Here is a 16,884-nt window from a genome sequence, read left to right as displayed (position 1 = left end):
GTGGCGGCGGGATGGCTGGGATTATTGTGAAGTAAAAGAGAAAGTGAGTGGTCTATGGGCTGAAATATGTGCCACCAGAAACTGAATTTGAATAATTTATATTTGAATTTGAATAGCGAAATGCGAATAATTGAATTAAAATTTTGAATTTGAATCACATAATTTGAAATTGTATTGTTAAATTTGAATCATTGCATTGAAAAACTGTACTTGAATAGTAAAATTTGAAATTGAAATTCAATAAAAATAATTTGATTGTCACTGAAAATCCAACTGTCCATCTTCACATTCATTTCTCACAATTCAAGTTCAGTTCTCAAAATTCAAATTTGCTTCTCAAAATTCAGTTTCAGTTTACTGTGACAGACATCCAGGTGCTTGGAGGATGAAGTAAGTGCTGATTGGCCGAAGAGACGTAACTCTTAGGCAGCGCACCGACCCCAAATCCCCATGAAACACTTTCTGTGACTTGCCGAAGTCCACTTTTAAGCACGTCTTCCCATTGCTACATGGAGAGGCTGCTTCACACCGCTGACAGCAGGCGAGCCATGCCCATATGCACCTGTCAGTCACATATCTGTCACCTACCAATACATGAAAAAAATTCATTACAACTCCTTCCAACTCTGTTTGTTCACATCGCTCCGACCAGACAGACAAGGAAACGTTCAAAAATAACAAACATGGAATGTGTTCAGTTGGACCACAGTTGCGAGTAAACAAAGCCAGTTAACATAGTAGCGAGTTGAACCGGAACGCCGGTCCATCAACATAAGTGTACAAAAGTAAGTGCTGATTGGCCGAAGAGGAGTCCTGTGTATCTGAACTCGATTGCTCTTCCCCTTCATCCTCAAGCACCCGGATGTCTGTCACAGTAAATTGAAACTGAATTTTGAGAAGCAAATTTGAATTTTGAGAACTGAATGTGAAGATGTCTAGACAGTTGGATTTTCAGTGACAATCAATTTTTTATTGAATTTCAACATCAAATTTTACTATTCAAATACAGTTTTTCAATGCAATGATTCAAATTTAACAATACAATTTCAAATGGTCTGATTCAAATTCAAAATTTTAATTAAATTAGTTGCATTTAGCTATTCAAATTCAAATATAAATGATTCAAATTCAGTTTCTGGTGGCACATATTTCAGCCCGTAGTGGTCGCAGTAAATTACTGGTGAAAGGGTTGGGCTGAGCTAGTTAGCTTTAGCATCGGGAGGGAGGGAGAGAGAGACAGCGCAGCACGGAACCCTCGGAAACAACAGGTGACTTGTGCTTTGCAGCGTGAGTGGGAGTGTGAGCGTGCATGTCTGAGGAGACACGAGAGCTTTTCATCCTCCCTCACTACATCTCTTCACTCCATTACATGAAATATTTATGCAGCGCAGCCGGCGGTTCCGCGAGTGGCAACTGAAGCGTGCGCGCTATTGCATGACTGGTGGCCGCGAGAAACACTGCAACACGACCAAGAAACCCCGGGGAAGTGAGACGATGCTGCTCACGTTGGACGTCATGACATCACAAAGGGCACATATACTACCTCTCTCAGGCCCCGCCCACTTGCCATTCCCATAAATACAAATACATTTCATGGATTTGTCTCGTTCCGAAGGTGCGGGAGGGCCAAGGACGCGTTAGCAAGAGGCTAAACGGCCAGTGTTTTTGGCTGGTGGCTGGAAACAGAGGGCTAAATATGATGTCCTCTGGATATTTTAGAGAGTAATATTGTGTAAAGAAGGATTTGGGAAAAGGAACATAGAACTTCCGATTCAGGATTATGTCGCATCACTTCTCACACACACACACACACACGCGCGCACACACACACACACTCACACGATGTACAACAGGTTGAACAGAAACCAGGAAGCACTACGACTCTTGTGTTGAGCAAACAGTCAGCAGGAGGTGCTCTCATCAAATATGGCACGCACACACTCGCACACTCACACACACGCACACACACTCGCACACCATCTTCCTCCCGCTGCAGCGCTTCAACTGGCGCTTTGTGCATCAAAGAGCGAGCAAGCAGCAGGAGGCAGCGCTCCCTCTCCTCCTCCACCCCTCCTACACACTCTACCTCCCCCCTCTGGAGACGGTGGGGAGGGAAAAAATGGGTCAGTAGGCAGAGGGAGTTGGGTGTGGAGGGTGTGGGGGGAGTCGGGGTGGGGAGCCCCCTGCTGGCAGGGGGCTGCACGTGGAAAAATTATAGTAGAGCAAAGGCAGAGCGCATACGGAATTAGGCCCATAGCGGCGAAGACTGGGGAGATGTCACACACACACACACACACACACACACACACACACACACACACACACACACTTTGGCGGGGCTGGGGTGGGTGGGGTTGTTCTTACCTGTGATGAACACCAAGCCAAGGCAGAGTAGTTGAACAGCAGCAGCACATGCAAAGAGAGAAAGGAGAGGAAGACGCAGCAGCCAATCAGAAGAGGATTCAGCCACGTCACATCAACACCATCCAACACAAACCAAAGCATCTGAGATGTTTTCTGCACACAAAGCAACGCACCAGGTGACAACGGCAGTGATCACATGCTTCAGAGGGAGCAGCAGCTGCACGGCAGGCCGCTGACCTTCAGTTGTGTCATGCAAATGTGCCGACGCAGGTGTGAGTGTGTGTGTGCGTGAGAGTCGGTTCACTGACGGCTCACAATCTTGTGTTTGCAAGTTGATAATTAATGATTTTCTTTCTTTCATCACGCACAAGAGTGAAAAATTAAGACAAAAATGAATTTTCTGTCACAAGAAAAACAATAAAAAGCTAAATAAAATGTGCACTTCTCTATCAGATTAAGAAAAGGAGCAAATTCAGGAGTTTGGGAAAAGCTGCGCTTGGAGAATCATGTCCAGTCTGACTTGGTGTTTCCACAGAGAGCAACATTTCTTAAAGGGAGCATTTCAGGTTTGAAGCTCATCCTGCAGCACAAACTGCTGCGGCACAGATGGAGGTCACATCATTATGGATTCATGAATATGCCTGGAAACAAGTAAACTCTCTCTCTCTCTCGCACACGCACACGCACGCACACGCACACGCACACGCACACGCACACACACACCTTAAAGAGTGCAAAGACGGAAAAAGCAAGACAGCTGATGTGAAAAGTCCCAGGAGAAGCAGAATGAAACAAAAGGTATCACACACACGCGGCTGTGCTTTAATCCCCACAATGGGAACCAGATGCTCAGCTGCAGACGCTGCTAAATGCTAATGTTAATGTGTTGCCCTCCCTCCACCACTCTCCTCTCACTGGTAGCAAAGACATCAGCAACAACCCAGACTTTTCACCCAGCAACCGAGTGACTGAACTCCAGCGAGCTGACGGAGGACGACTGAATCCGAGGGATGAGGATAAAAACATTGTATCTGGCCCGTCCGCTTCCCAGATCCCGGGAGAACCCTGGACATCGTCTGTTATTCTAATCACGTCAGGTCAAACATCTTCTGACAGAAGCGCAGAAATAAAACGCTCAGCCTCTTGTTCTGGGAAAGTGCCGACTGGCCTCCGTGGGTTCCTGTTGTATCGACTCAAGACTCACTGACTCAAGACTCACTGCCTCAAGACTCACTGACTCGAGACTCACTGACTCAAGACTCACTGACTCAAGAGCTGTAGTTTCTTTCTATTGTTTTTGTTTTGTTTGTTTTTTTGTTTTTGTTTTTGTTTTTTGTTTTTTTTTGGGGGGGGTCAAGGAGGAAATGATGTTATTGGACATAATGCATTCCATTTAAACAGCTTTCATAAAGCAACACAAACGGAACAAAAAATAACATTTTTGGGGCCCAAACACTCTTTGATGTCACAAACCCGGAGCTGAAGCACTGAGAGGGAGACTTCATCAAACACCACAAACATCCCAGAGTTTACAAAGGAATCCACTGCCTCATGTCACACATGGGACCAAACACACACACACACACAATATCAACACACACACACACACACACACACACACACACACACACACACACACACACACACACACACACACACACACACAGATCAGAGGATCATCCCAGAGGTTGGATCAGAACGTTGCACAGGAAGTGTGTGTTTGTGTGTGTGAAGGAGGTTGAGGAGGTGGGAGGGGGGGCATACCAACACATGTCACCCACTTAAAGAACACTCATGTACGTATGAACACACACACACACACACACACACCCAAGAGACGTCATTAGAGGGAGAGCCATTAATTATTCAGAGCTTGTGACGAGCCCCTTGAGTGTGTGTGTGAGAGTGTGTGTGTGTGTGTGTCAGAGGTGTGTGGAAGCTAATTGGTTCCCACCACTCAAAAAGGGCAATGACACACGTGTGATCCTCCCTACGAACAGCAGAGGGCAGCAGTGTGAAGCACTGCAGTGGCCCTGTCAATAGGAGGCTTTCAAGTGTGAGTGTGAGTGTGTGTGTGTGTGTGTGTATAGTGTGTGTGTGGGAAGGGGGGTCAGCCTGATAAATAATCAACCAATCAATGAAACGACACACACTCAGAACTTATGACACACATAATAAATGAGATAAAACAGGGAAAACGGGCAGAAAAATGCTGCGGTCGGCTTCCCACGCTTGCTACCACCCGCGCACTGAAAATTCCCAGCATTCCTTCCAATGCCACATGCACACCACAGCTCAACGATGCCACCTGCTGGCCGCCTAACGTAAACTCAGCTGAGGGGAGATGTGATTTATTTGAGAAAAATGTAAAAATAAATTCCAGTCAAAATGAATTTGCTCACAGGGGCAGAAGAAAAAGGCCACCAGCGCCAAGTCTTTTGATCTTGCCGGGCCTGTGAGACACCAAAGTAAAGCAGCATGCTTCTGATCCACTGACGGCTGCTGGATTGAGAAGAAGAACAACGGAAACCTGAGTGAAGGGGGGAAGATCCAGACTGACAGCTGTGACCCAAAAAACAGGGGGGAGCAGTTAGCAGGAAGACAGAGCCTGAAATCTGCAGAGAAAGGGGGGTGGGGGGTGGGGGGGCGCTGGCAGCCTTTCACGGCTTCATCCCACCTGCAGGGGGCGGCGCTGACTCGGCAAGAGCCAAATTCAGCCAGCGCAGAGTGACATTTGGGGCTCGAGGAAACAAACGCTGGAGAAAAAATACACAACTGCAGATTGAGAATAGAAAAAAAGCTATTTTTAAGTAGAAAATGAAAGAAAATTTTAAATCCAGATATTGCGAGCAGCAATCCAAGGTGGAGACAAGGACGCACGAGAGTCGCACAAATAAGCATTGAGACATCAGACACTTCTAAGGCCTCTGAGACATGAACACACTGGCTAAATGAAGGCAAATGAAACAACACCGCTTTCACATAAATCAATGAAACAAGACATAAACAAACTCAAAACAAACCTAAACTTAATAGAATGAGATTTCCTGCACCTTATAATCAATCCTGCTCTGGCCTGAAGGAGGTGCTGTTGCTCTGAGAGAGTAACGCCGCTCTAATTTTACTGGGTCAAGTTCTAGTGCTGGTTAATTTTTAAACCTGTGTGTGTGTGTGTGTGTGTGTGTGTGTGTGTGTGTGTGTGTGTGTGTGTAGAATTTGTAGGGAATGTCCCAAGTTCAAAACATGAGGCCTGCTGTGACACCACAGCTCCCAGAATGCTCTTCAAAGAAGATTCACTCATTGAGGCTGGAGGATGCATTTTGCCTGTTTTTCAGATGGAATTTTCTGCACAAAGTCTGGAAGAAAAAAACAAAACTGAGCCAAAAGAGAGGCGGAAACCTCCGGAGAGGACGACGCGAACAGGAGGTTTTGTTGTGGGGAGTGTTTGTGAGTCAAAGGAGGTTAAACAGTAGCCGTTTGAGGAGGAGAGGAGAGGAAAAAGGCAGAGAAAAAAGGAATCTGTGTTGTTGGGCTTTAACGAGAGGCAGGATGAGGCTTGTTCTGCAGCCACTGAATCATATGTGACTGAGAAAAGAACAAAACCCAGAAGACACACACACACACACACACACACACACACACACACACACACACACACACACACACACACACACACACACACACACACACACACACACACACCAATAAGCCCACAGGAATAAATGCAAATGTGAGGAGACAGATACAGAATCACAGCAACAGCCGTGAGCCAAAAAACAAACGCACACATTTTAGCTTCCCAGGCCCACGGAAACACACATGCATGAATGCAAGCACACACACTTCAGCAGAGCTGCACGCCTTTTCACACGGCCGGCAGCCTCGTCGATGAGGCTTCAAACAACAAACTGGGAGGGGAGAGAGGGAGACGGGACGAGAGGCTTTTTGCAGGTTCATTCACACACACGCACGCACACACACACGCACAATGTATCACGTGTGCACTGTTGTGCCAACGGAGGGCAGGTCGACTATAATTGGATGACACAAAGGTCACGGCGGCAGCGGCACCTGCTAAACTTCACCCTGAAGTCAAAGAAACCAAAAACCCAAAACTTGTGAGGTCACAAGCAGAGGATGACGCACGGCAGCGCTCGGCTGCACGGCAGCGTCGCTCGGCAGCGTAATCCAATTGGTGCAAAGGTGACCCGAGCCAACGTCTTTCCGGTGATCAAAAGGATTTTTTTTAACAATTAAAATGAAGAGAGAAGAAAAAACTACGAGAAAAAAAAGTAATGAATGTTCCAGCAGATGTTTTATTATCTGGGTTTTAGGAGGATTAAGAGGAAGAAAGAAAGAAGAAAGAAAGAAAGAAAAGGGATCAGGCTACTCTCAGACTGTGTGTGTGTCTGTGTGTGTGTGACGATGGAGCCAGACTAATTCATCTCTGGGAGGAGGAGTGTGTGTGTGTGTGTGTGTGTGTGTGTGTGTGTGTGTGTGTGTGACCTTGAGAGGGAAGACACACTACCTCTCTCCTGTATAAGACACAGCTGTGCATCTCTAAATCATGGATAAAGTGGGACAGAGATGCAGCGGCAAAGAAAGAAAAAAAAAGAAAAGAATTCTTGTAGCCAATCACGTCACATCGTCTGCATCCAGCATTCGCTGATGCATTTATTCCAAGAGGTTCCCGTTGAAATACCTCAATTCCAAAGTCAACTAGGAATCAAAATTCAAGGCTCAAGGTTGCTTCGCTTGCACCCGAGGGTGAATTAGATGTAAATTCACTCCTTCCTGCCGCTGCTGCTGCACCAGACAGAGGAGAGAAGAAGAACACGTTTCCTCCGTCTCTTAAAAATAGCCCACGAAGAGGAAGAATCGGGGGGAAAAAGGGGGGGAGTCTGTGCGCTGGAGCACTGATCTGATGGCACGATGACTAGTAAGGTCAAAGGTCGGCTGACGTGACTCCTCCCGTCCTGATCCCATCAGCCTTTCCATCTTTTCCTCCTTGCTGCCGGTCTCTCTGTTCTTCTGCTCTCCACTTATCTGCTTTTTTTCTGCCTTTTTATAAACTGGATTATGGCGGCGGCGGGCCGGAGCGGGCGGCCTCGCTTGCTGAAGCGGGGCCGTGTAATTGCGGGGTGGCGCTGCTGGCTGGAGCCGCGGCGAGGCTTGCAGCCGGGAGGAGCATAAAGGCCGCGTTGTGCTGCGTTCCAGCGGGGACCAGATATAGCTTCTCGCCGCTTTTGCAGGAATTTCGGGGCTTCCCACGCAGTCGGCTGCCGCTCCACAGAGCTCTTGTTTTGTGTCCCACAATGCTTTGTTGTCGGGCGGTGGGGGGCGTGGCTCGAGGGATCGGCTTTCCTTCACGTATCCCTCGTCCTTCGTCAATGCCACCGTCCGCTATCCCCTCCCTCCCTCCCTCCTCCTCCTCCTCCTCCACCTCCATCTCCTCTTTTCATTTTTCTTGCTGTCTTCTCTCCTGTTGTCCCTAATTGGGCTGCAAGTCCTTCCCCTCCTTCTGACGCCACCTACATGTTCAGCTTGAACGTGACAACACCAGGTGATTGAAAAAAGGCACCCACAAATGGTATTCTTGAACTTTCTGATTCTGCGTTTTTTTCTGGGTTCTGTCTGAAATATGCATCCAAATGTAGGAGATTAAAAGAGAAAAAAAGCAAACAGCTCTCACTTATTGTCTGTAAAGCCCAGCCAGGCTCTTGATGTGGTGGGAGTTTATGTGGCGCCGAAAAAAGAAGAAGAAGAAAAAAATAAATGCAAATCCCATTGAAGACTCTCAGGCTCTTTTCGGGTGAGTCACCGCAAAGTCAGTCAGGAGTGGGAGGAGAGGAGAGGAGAGGAGGAGGAAGAGAGAGGGAGAGAAAGAGATGGAATGGAGGGATGGAGAGAGGGAGACGAGCTGAGAGGGAGGAAGAGGACGAGAGGGAGGAAGAGGAGAGCAGGTGAGCAGGGGAGGGAGGAAATTATCATCTCCCAGTCCGATGATTTACCAGTCTGACCAGCAGGGGGCGGTGGTGGGGGGTGTGGAGGGAGGGGGTCCTGCGACTCACCCCCATCAGCTGCCGCTGCACGGCTAAAAGGGAGCAACACACACTCGGAGATTGATCAAACATTCCGAGATGGGAACGCTGAGACCCGAGCATGGGAACATGAGAAGACGCGACCCTTGAAAAGCCCCAGACCCTGCAGCTGACCAGGAGCAGTCGGAAAAACGTGAATCGTCTCTGGTTTCAGACAGGAAATCAATGAAAGTGAAAGAACACAGACCATGGAGCCGGTGTCGGTGTCAGTGTCAGTGTGTGTCAGTGTGTGTCAGTGTGTGTCAGTGTGTGTGTGTGTGCGTGTGCGTGTGCATGTGTAAAGAGCTTATTGCTCCACTGCAGCTCAGTGCCAGACTCTCTGCACCCCTGCCAAAATAAATAAATAAATAAATAAATAAATAAATAAATAAAAAACAAAAACTAGGCTAGGTTGGAAGCTCCTCTGCTGGCCGAGGCGGATTAATAATCCGTTATTCAACATAGAGGGATTAATGCGGCGGGGCCGATAAACACGCTGTCCCCTCGAGTGGTGATACTCTCTCAGCTGGAGGCTAAAAGCATCACGTCAGCAGATCGGCTGGATGCTCAAGGCAAGAAGAAGAAGAAGAAGAAGAAGAAGAAGAAGAAGAAGAAGAAGAAGAACCTGTGAGCGAGTGCGTGGAACATCTTGATGGAGTGAGGTGGTGATGGGGTGATGGGGTGATGGAGTGAGGTGGTGATGGGGTGATGGAGTGAGGTGGTGACGGGTGATGGAGTGATGGAGTGAGGTGGTGATGGGCAATGGGGTGAGGTGGTGATGGGTGAAGGGGTGATGGAGTGAGGTGGTGATGGGTGATGGGGTGAGGAGGTGACTTGTGAAGGGGTGATGGAGTGAGGTGGTGATGGGCGATGGGGTGAGGTGGTGACAGGTGAAGGGGTGATGGAGTGAGGTGGTGATGGGCGATGGGGTGAGGTGGTGACAGGTGAAGGAGTGATGGAGTGATGGGCGATGGGGTGAGGTGGTGACGGGTGAAGGGGTGATGGAGTGATGGAGTGATGGGGTGATGGGGTGAGGTGGTGACTTGTGAAGGGGTGATGGAGTGAGGTGGTGATGGGGTGATGGGGTGAGGAGGTGACTTGTGAAGGGGTGATGGAGTGAGGTGGTGATGGGCAATGGGGTGAGGTGGTGATGGGTGAAGGGGTGATGGAGTGAGGTGGTGATGGGCGATGGGGTGAGGTGGTGACAGGTGAAGGGGTGATGGAGTGATGGAGTGATGGGGTGATGGGCGATGGGGTGAGGTGGTGACGGGTGAAGGGGTGATGGAGTGATGGAGTGATGGGGTGATGGGGTGAGGTGGTGATGGGGTGATGGGGTGAGGTGGTGACGGGTGAAGGAGTGATGGAGTGAGGTGGTGTTGGGCAATGGGGTGAGGTGGTGACGGGTGAAGGGGTGATGGAGTGAGGTGGTGATGGGTGATGGGGTGAGGAGGTGACTTGTGAAGGGGTGATGGAGTGAGGTGGTGATGGGCAATGGGGTGAGGTGGTGACAGGTGAAGGGGTGATGGAGTGATGGAGTGATAGGCGATGGGGTGAGGTGGTGACGGGTGAAGGGGTGATGGAGTGATGGAGTGATGGGGTGAGGTGGTGATGGGGTGAGGTGGTGATGGGGTGATGAGTGATGGGGTGAGGTGGTGACGGGTGAAGGGGTGATGGAGTGAGGTGGTGATGGGCAATGGGGTGAGGTGGTGATGGGTGATGGTAGGCTTGGGCGATAAATCGATTACGATAATAATCGCGATTAAAAACTCCACGATTACGATGATAAATGCATGAGCTGTTATTTCGATAACCCAACCAATCCCACAGGAGAGAAACAAGCGCGTGCTAAATGAACAGCCAATCCCAGCAGAGAAACAACGGCGTGCCTCCTTCCCTCCACCCGCCTCCTCTCGCTCGCAACAACTCAGATGGGAGACACACACAGCCGTCCGCTAAAGCTAGTTATAGGAACACGTAGAAATGAGTAGCGAGGAGCAGAAGTCGAGGGAAGTGAAGAAACTGTCCAAAATGTGCCTGAGAACTGTCCCCTGACACCGAGGGTGAGGAGGAATCTGAAAACGTCCAGCAGGATGAAATAGTGGCGAAGAAAGGCAATACCAGTTCGGTGATTTGGAATTGGTTCGGCTACCTCAGGTCCGACAAAGTACAGCCTAACGCTAAGTGCAAATTATGTCGGAGAACAGTCCCAAGCAAAACGGGAAACACCACAAACCTCTTTCAACATCTCAAGAAATACCACGATAAATAATGGTATGAAAGCCAGTTTACGTTTTCATGCTAGCCTCCCCGCAGGTAATGCTAAAAACAACGCACTGCTGCAAGAGCCCAGGGGCAGTGTGCTGCGTGATACTCCCGCTAGCACTAGCAGTAGCCTAGCTAGCGACAGTGCTAAGCAAACAGTTGCTCGTCAAACAACAATACAGTCAGCCTTTAACGCAGCTACCCCGTACAAGGAAGAAAAAAAAATCGACGCAGTACAGAAACATAACCAGAGCAGTGACGTGCAATATTATATGTCTGTCTGTACCTCTTTTTATTTTTGTTTTTATTTTATTTTATCTAAAATGTTTGAGAGATGTTAAAAACAAGACACATAATCCTCAACATTTAAGTTATTTTATTTCAGTACATCTAAGATGTCAAAAATAATACAAATGTCTTGGTTCTGTCAGGTTGTTGTTGAATGTTTTGTATTGTCATACATTCTAACAATAAATATATAAAAATAATCCTTCTGGTTTCTTTGCGGTCCAAGGAGAATACTAATATTAAAACTATTATTGATTATAAAAAAATAAATAAATAAATAAAAAATGGTGATGAGGTGATGGGTGATGGGGTGATGGGGTGATGGAGTGAGGTGGTGATGGGGTGATCGGGATGGTGGGAAACGCAGTCTTGGGTGGGAAGAGCGCTGCATTGAGCCAAACTGATTCTTCTTACAAAGAAGACAAACAGATAAAACAACAACCGGATGTGATTTGCGCCAATGGGATGTCTCCTCCTGCCAGATGGTGGCGACCTGAGGACAAAGGTCACCAGAGTCGTGTGGTCAGAGGGCAGATGGGTCAATATAATCAGCAGTGAGTGACTAACAGGAGGTTGTGATTGTGATGACCAGACAAATTTGGCAAATTTTGGGAGGAAACTGGATTTCAAAAAACTCCCTCAGTGTCTCTGCCTCATCCTTCTCTTCCTCATCTTTCTCCTAAACCTCGTCCACCTCCTCCTATTTCTGTTCCTCTTCTTCCTCCTCCTTCCTGTCTTCCTACTCCTCCTCCTCATCCTCGTGCTCCTCACCCTCCATCTCCCCATCCTCCTCCTCCTCCTCTGAGTCAGGGAGCTGCTCTAATTAGCTTCACTGACGGCACAGTCGGATTAATTAGGCTATAAATCATTGATGGGCGAGCGGGGCGAAGGCCTGGAGGAGCTGGAGGAGCATATGCCGCACACGCCCGGGCCAGGCGGGCACCAATGGGAGCAGGGCACCGTGAACGGGCAGGAAGTGAGAGAGGGATACCTGCATTGCGAGGGCTATGATTGGCTCTCAGCTCACCGTAGCTCATCACGGTGGCGCGACGGCATTGTTAAGGAGCGGGGAAGGAAGTCGACGGGGACTATTTATACTTCTTCTTTTTTAACACGTGCGTGGCGCTATTGTTTTGGCGGGGGCTCCGCGTCTGCAGCTGCACTTCCTGGACGGACGGATAGAGGGGGGAAGCCCATACGCTCGGGCTCAGACTTCTTCTCCACGTTCAAGGTCAGCAGGGGCCATTGTTGGTGCACGATACAATACAATACAACACAAACACTCACCCAGTGACAGAGTGTTGGGAAGGGAAGCAGGGAAACGCACAGCAACATGGCAGCAGTGGGATGAGTTGACCTTTGACCCCCCCCCCCCCACACACACACACACACACACACACACACACACATCACAGGGAGACGTGGTTCCAAATGCAGCTGGTCAGTCCAGGCTGTTTTTTTTAGCGTTTCTTAACGCTAGGTATCGGCTGGCGTCACGGCCGCTCGCTACCGTGTGTTTAATCAGATCAAGCGGCTGCCAGTCGAGGGCGTCGTCTGCTGACTGACGCAGCTCCAGCAGTGAAAACACCATGAGAGGAGGAGGCGGAGGAGGAGGAGGGAGAGGAAGGTCACGCTGGATGTCCTTTGATCAGCCCACGCTGCGTCTGATTGGACAGACCTCCAGAGCTTCTCCGGGTGATGTTTCAAGGACAGTAAGGAAACACCACACTTGATTTTCCTTCCCTCCAAACAATGTGAAAAATACCAAGAGGGGTGAGTCCAGATTTAAGTTAGGCCCTGCTTTCACTTGGTCACTTGTAACTGTTTTGGGGGATTGGATCACGAGAATGGATCTCGAAGCATCTGTTCGCACTTAGCATTAACATGTGTCTCGAGCGTGCCACTTGTGATCGCATCACACCCCCCCCTGCCGAACCTATGCAAATGCAACATGCGTCATTTCCGTTTTTAACGACTGGCGGCAGTAAAGCGCAAAACCACAGCAAGTTTTACCTGAAAGCGACTAAGAATCAACTTCCTGTTTGCGGACTATATCAAGTCACCGGTTTTAATTCTACTGCAGCTCGTATGGATCGGAACGAGGAGTAACGACTGGTGGGACAGAGTGGTGACGACTTTATTTTCGGATCAACAGTGGCTGGCAAATTTTCGGATGCAACGTCGCACATTTAATGTATAATGTATAAATATGTGGGAAACTGCGACCGCTGCTCCACTGACAAAATACGCTAATGCGGAGTGAAATTTATTAGCATGCTAATAAACGAGTCTAACAAAAATGATTTGTTTTGGCTTCTTGTTTGTAACTTTATAATGACGACGCAGGGAGGTGGGGCGCCGACCAAGTACGTACACGGGAGAGGTGAGTGGAGTAGGCGGTCGTTAAAGTGGACTGAGCTCGCATTCTGTTCACACGTCCGTGACGAATGCGATTTTATGTGATGCGACTGGTATTCGGATGACAAAACGGATTTGGAAATTAGATCAGCATCTGCGGGGGAAGAGGAGGGGGGGCAGAAGAAGAAGGAGAGCGCAAAAGCAGCCAATCAGGTGGAAGATTTGGCCGAAAACTAAATTTGCGTCCCCTGAAGTGCTTCCCTCCCTCCCTGCCCCCGCTACCTCCCCCCCGACTCCCTGCTTATGCTGAGTCACCTGCACTGATTCCTGTTTGTGTCCTGCAGCCGGCACAGGAAGCCCACAGAGAGCCCTCAGCCTCCAATCAGGAGAGACGCCTTCAACAAAACGCATTGAGGATTGGGCGGGAATCGGCTCCGTGGGCGAGTATGGAATCATGTAATTGAGGAAAAAACAGTGACACAGGAAGTGGGAGGGAGGGACCAGGTGATCCATCCAGCTCCACCCCCTTACCAAAAAAACAAAAAACAAAAAACAAAAAAACGGAAGGACAACCAATCCTGGACGTCTCCCTACTGACCGATTTCGTTGCTTTTTCAAGGCACGACGTGGGCGGTGAGTAACGCCGCGATGTGCAGGAAGTGGAAAGACTGGAGGTCAATGAACGGAGGACGGCGATGATTAGTGTGCGTGTGCGGGAGTGAGACAAGCCAATGAGCGACGAGACGCTGAACCAAATTTAGCAGCCAAAGCCGGCAGCTCTGCATTATTCACACACAATGACCCATTAAAGAGGCTCCTTTTGAGAGAACCATAGACCAGGAGACAACAATACAGCCGCCTGAAATTGACCATCATCGCGCAAAAACACAGGAACAACAACACAATCTCACACTCACACACACATTGTGGCAATCGACGGTAAAGCTCGAGAGGGGAAAAGCTGGAATTCTGTGTCTTAAATCAGGCTACAGAGCAGCGTTTTCCCAGGATTTCCAGGATCAGGGAAGCTCAGGAAGGTGCTGCTTTCAGTTGGACTTTCTCCTGAAAGTCAGTGCAGCAGCAGGCCTGTGTTTACCCTGCACCGATAACCCACCAATTACAGCTGCAGCAGAGCAGAGCGGAGTGGAGCTGCGGTGCAGAGGGCCAACCAACCAATGTCTGTGATTGTGACTCATTGTTCACCATCACGGCGGCTAAAATTAGCCGCCATGATGGAAAGTCTTTGGAGACAAACCGAAGATGAAGATGAAGGAGGAGGAGAAGAAGATACAACAGGTACAATTAGTGGAAAGTCTGGCCTGGATTTTATGGAGCTCATGAAATGTCGCAACTTCAATTTCCAGGAAATGCAGTCAGAGACGTTTTCCAGGCTTTCCTCCAAAAAAAAACCCTCCTCAGTCGCAATCTAGTTTGGACCAATCGGACGAAGGGTGGAGCTCTAGCTAGTGAGGACAACAGGAAATAGGAAGTTAACTAGCAAGCTTGTAGGACCGACGAGAATCCCCGACGTTTCATTTGCAGCAAATCAAATTAAAAATTCTGACAGTCGGAGGGGCCAAAATACCAACACGGCTCTGATTTAAATGTGTTATTTTGAAAGGGCCTCGAGTACCTTGACATAAAACACAATGTGAACCACTGCGGCTCTTCCTGCCCCGCCTGCATCTGAAACAGAGGGATTAGGAAGCCGGAGACAAGGCGCCTCAGCGGGGAGTCGGGGACGATGCGGATTAGGCCGCGCGGCCCAAACACTAAACCAAAGTGTGCAGCAGAGAGCGAAGAGACCAAAGCAGAGGAGGGCAGAGAGCGCACAAGCCAAGCTAAGCAGCGCTAATTGTTAGCATCGTCTCATCTTTCACTTTCTGACGAGTGATGAGTGCGTCTTCAAATCTATTTCGTGAGCTAACAAATTCAAAATCAGCGTCAGAATCGGAGCACTTCACTGATCCCAAGGAAAATAGCTTTCAAGGTCCAGGGTGTGAAATCTTTTAGGAAGCCTGGTATTGAAGGCAGTCTGCCTGACAGTGCATTTCGTATATAGGCCACTGTCAGGTAGGCTTCCTTAAAAAATGCCAGTGCAAGATGGCAGCTAGGAGTAAGACCCTTATTGCTCTGTGTATATTCTTATATATGAGAAGCGTAATAAAGGAAGGAAAAGCAAATTACTTTTATTGTACTGCCAGTATCCACCTTTACACATGAATTTATATTAGTTTTGTTTATGTTTATGCAGTATGTTAAGCTTTCACCAATACAAAAACCATAAATAACATTTTTAAATCCATCACCTTAACCTTTAGAGAAAATGTATTTGCCCCATTCAGGAACAAACCGTTCCTGTTTGTTATATAATTTCTTGCTTCATTCATTTAATTTATTATTTTATTAAAACCACAGTTGCATTCTGTCTCTTGTGATGTTTTACGATGATGCATATTTGTATTGCTGTGTGTTTATATATGTAATGTGCACTTGTTTTTTTGAGAGGTGCGGAGGGGTTGTGAAAGTTGGAGAGCAGTGTGTTTTGTGTATCATTGTAATGTGTGTATTTGCGTTACTTGTATGTGGGACCAACTGGAAAAGGAGATGCTGCATCTGGCGGGGCTATCCCAGACTTTTCAACTGATGGGGTCACAATGGGTGCTAAAATGTCAGACAGAGGGGCGGAGCAGCAGCAGATGGATGGAGTGTTTTGGTGAGCCAACTCAGAGGAGGAAAAATATATATCATGGGATATACTGTTAAAAACATGCTTTATTGAAAATGGAAAAATATTGAAAATGAAAAAAAGCAAAATCAGTGTCTTTGATATTTAGCTCTTTATTGAAATCACTCTTAAGACACTGAAAAAAATGATGAAATACAGCTATTTTATGACTTACTATTAATAAAATTTCTTCAAGTTCCGCGGGCTGGATTAAAAAGCTTAACGGGCCGCATATGGACCCGGGCTGTAGTTTGCCCATGCCTGGGCTATCCTACATAAACTGAAATTGAAATCAAGCCAAATTGTAGACTGTAGACCTATAAAAAGAACTAAAAAATATATAAAAAACACCAAAAGATGATGATGATGAGGAATGATGCACGAGGCTCTTTGATGAGTTGAATGCAGTCACCTGAGGCCAGGACTCCAACTAAACGAGAGGAACATCAGCAGCGACTGTTGCATAAGAAGCAGCCTGAGGCTCCTGAGGCGACTCAGACCTGCAATTACTGCCCTCTGCTGCTGCTGCTGCTGCTGCTGACGGAGCTCATCTGTTGCGTCACTGGCAGGAGAATGGAACGCTCGGCCGAGGCTCTCGGACAAAAGGGGCCGGCGAGGACGGGCGGCCATTGGGGTGCAGTCATGTGTTGGGAGAGCTCACGCACACCACCACCACCACCGCGGCTCTGCTAATGGCCCCCCGCAGGGCGAGGGGTGAGAGTGTGAGGGAGGGGTGAGACTCTGAGGGAGGGGTGGAGGCGGCTGGCTGGTTGGTTAGTTGGTTGGTTGCGGCGTTCACAGGTG

Source organism: Nelusetta ayraudi, unplaced genomic scaffold, assembly GCF_046127955.1.
Source record: "Nelusetta ayraudi isolate G7.1 ecotype Tasmania unplaced genomic scaffold, CSIRO-AGI_Nayr_v1 ptg000106l, whole genome shotgun sequence".
In the NCBI taxonomy this organism is placed as follows: Eukaryota; Metazoa; Chordata; class Actinopteri; order Tetraodontiformes; family Monacanthidae; genus Nelusetta; species Nelusetta ayraudi.
Note: the sequence above shows the minus strand (reverse complement) of the source record.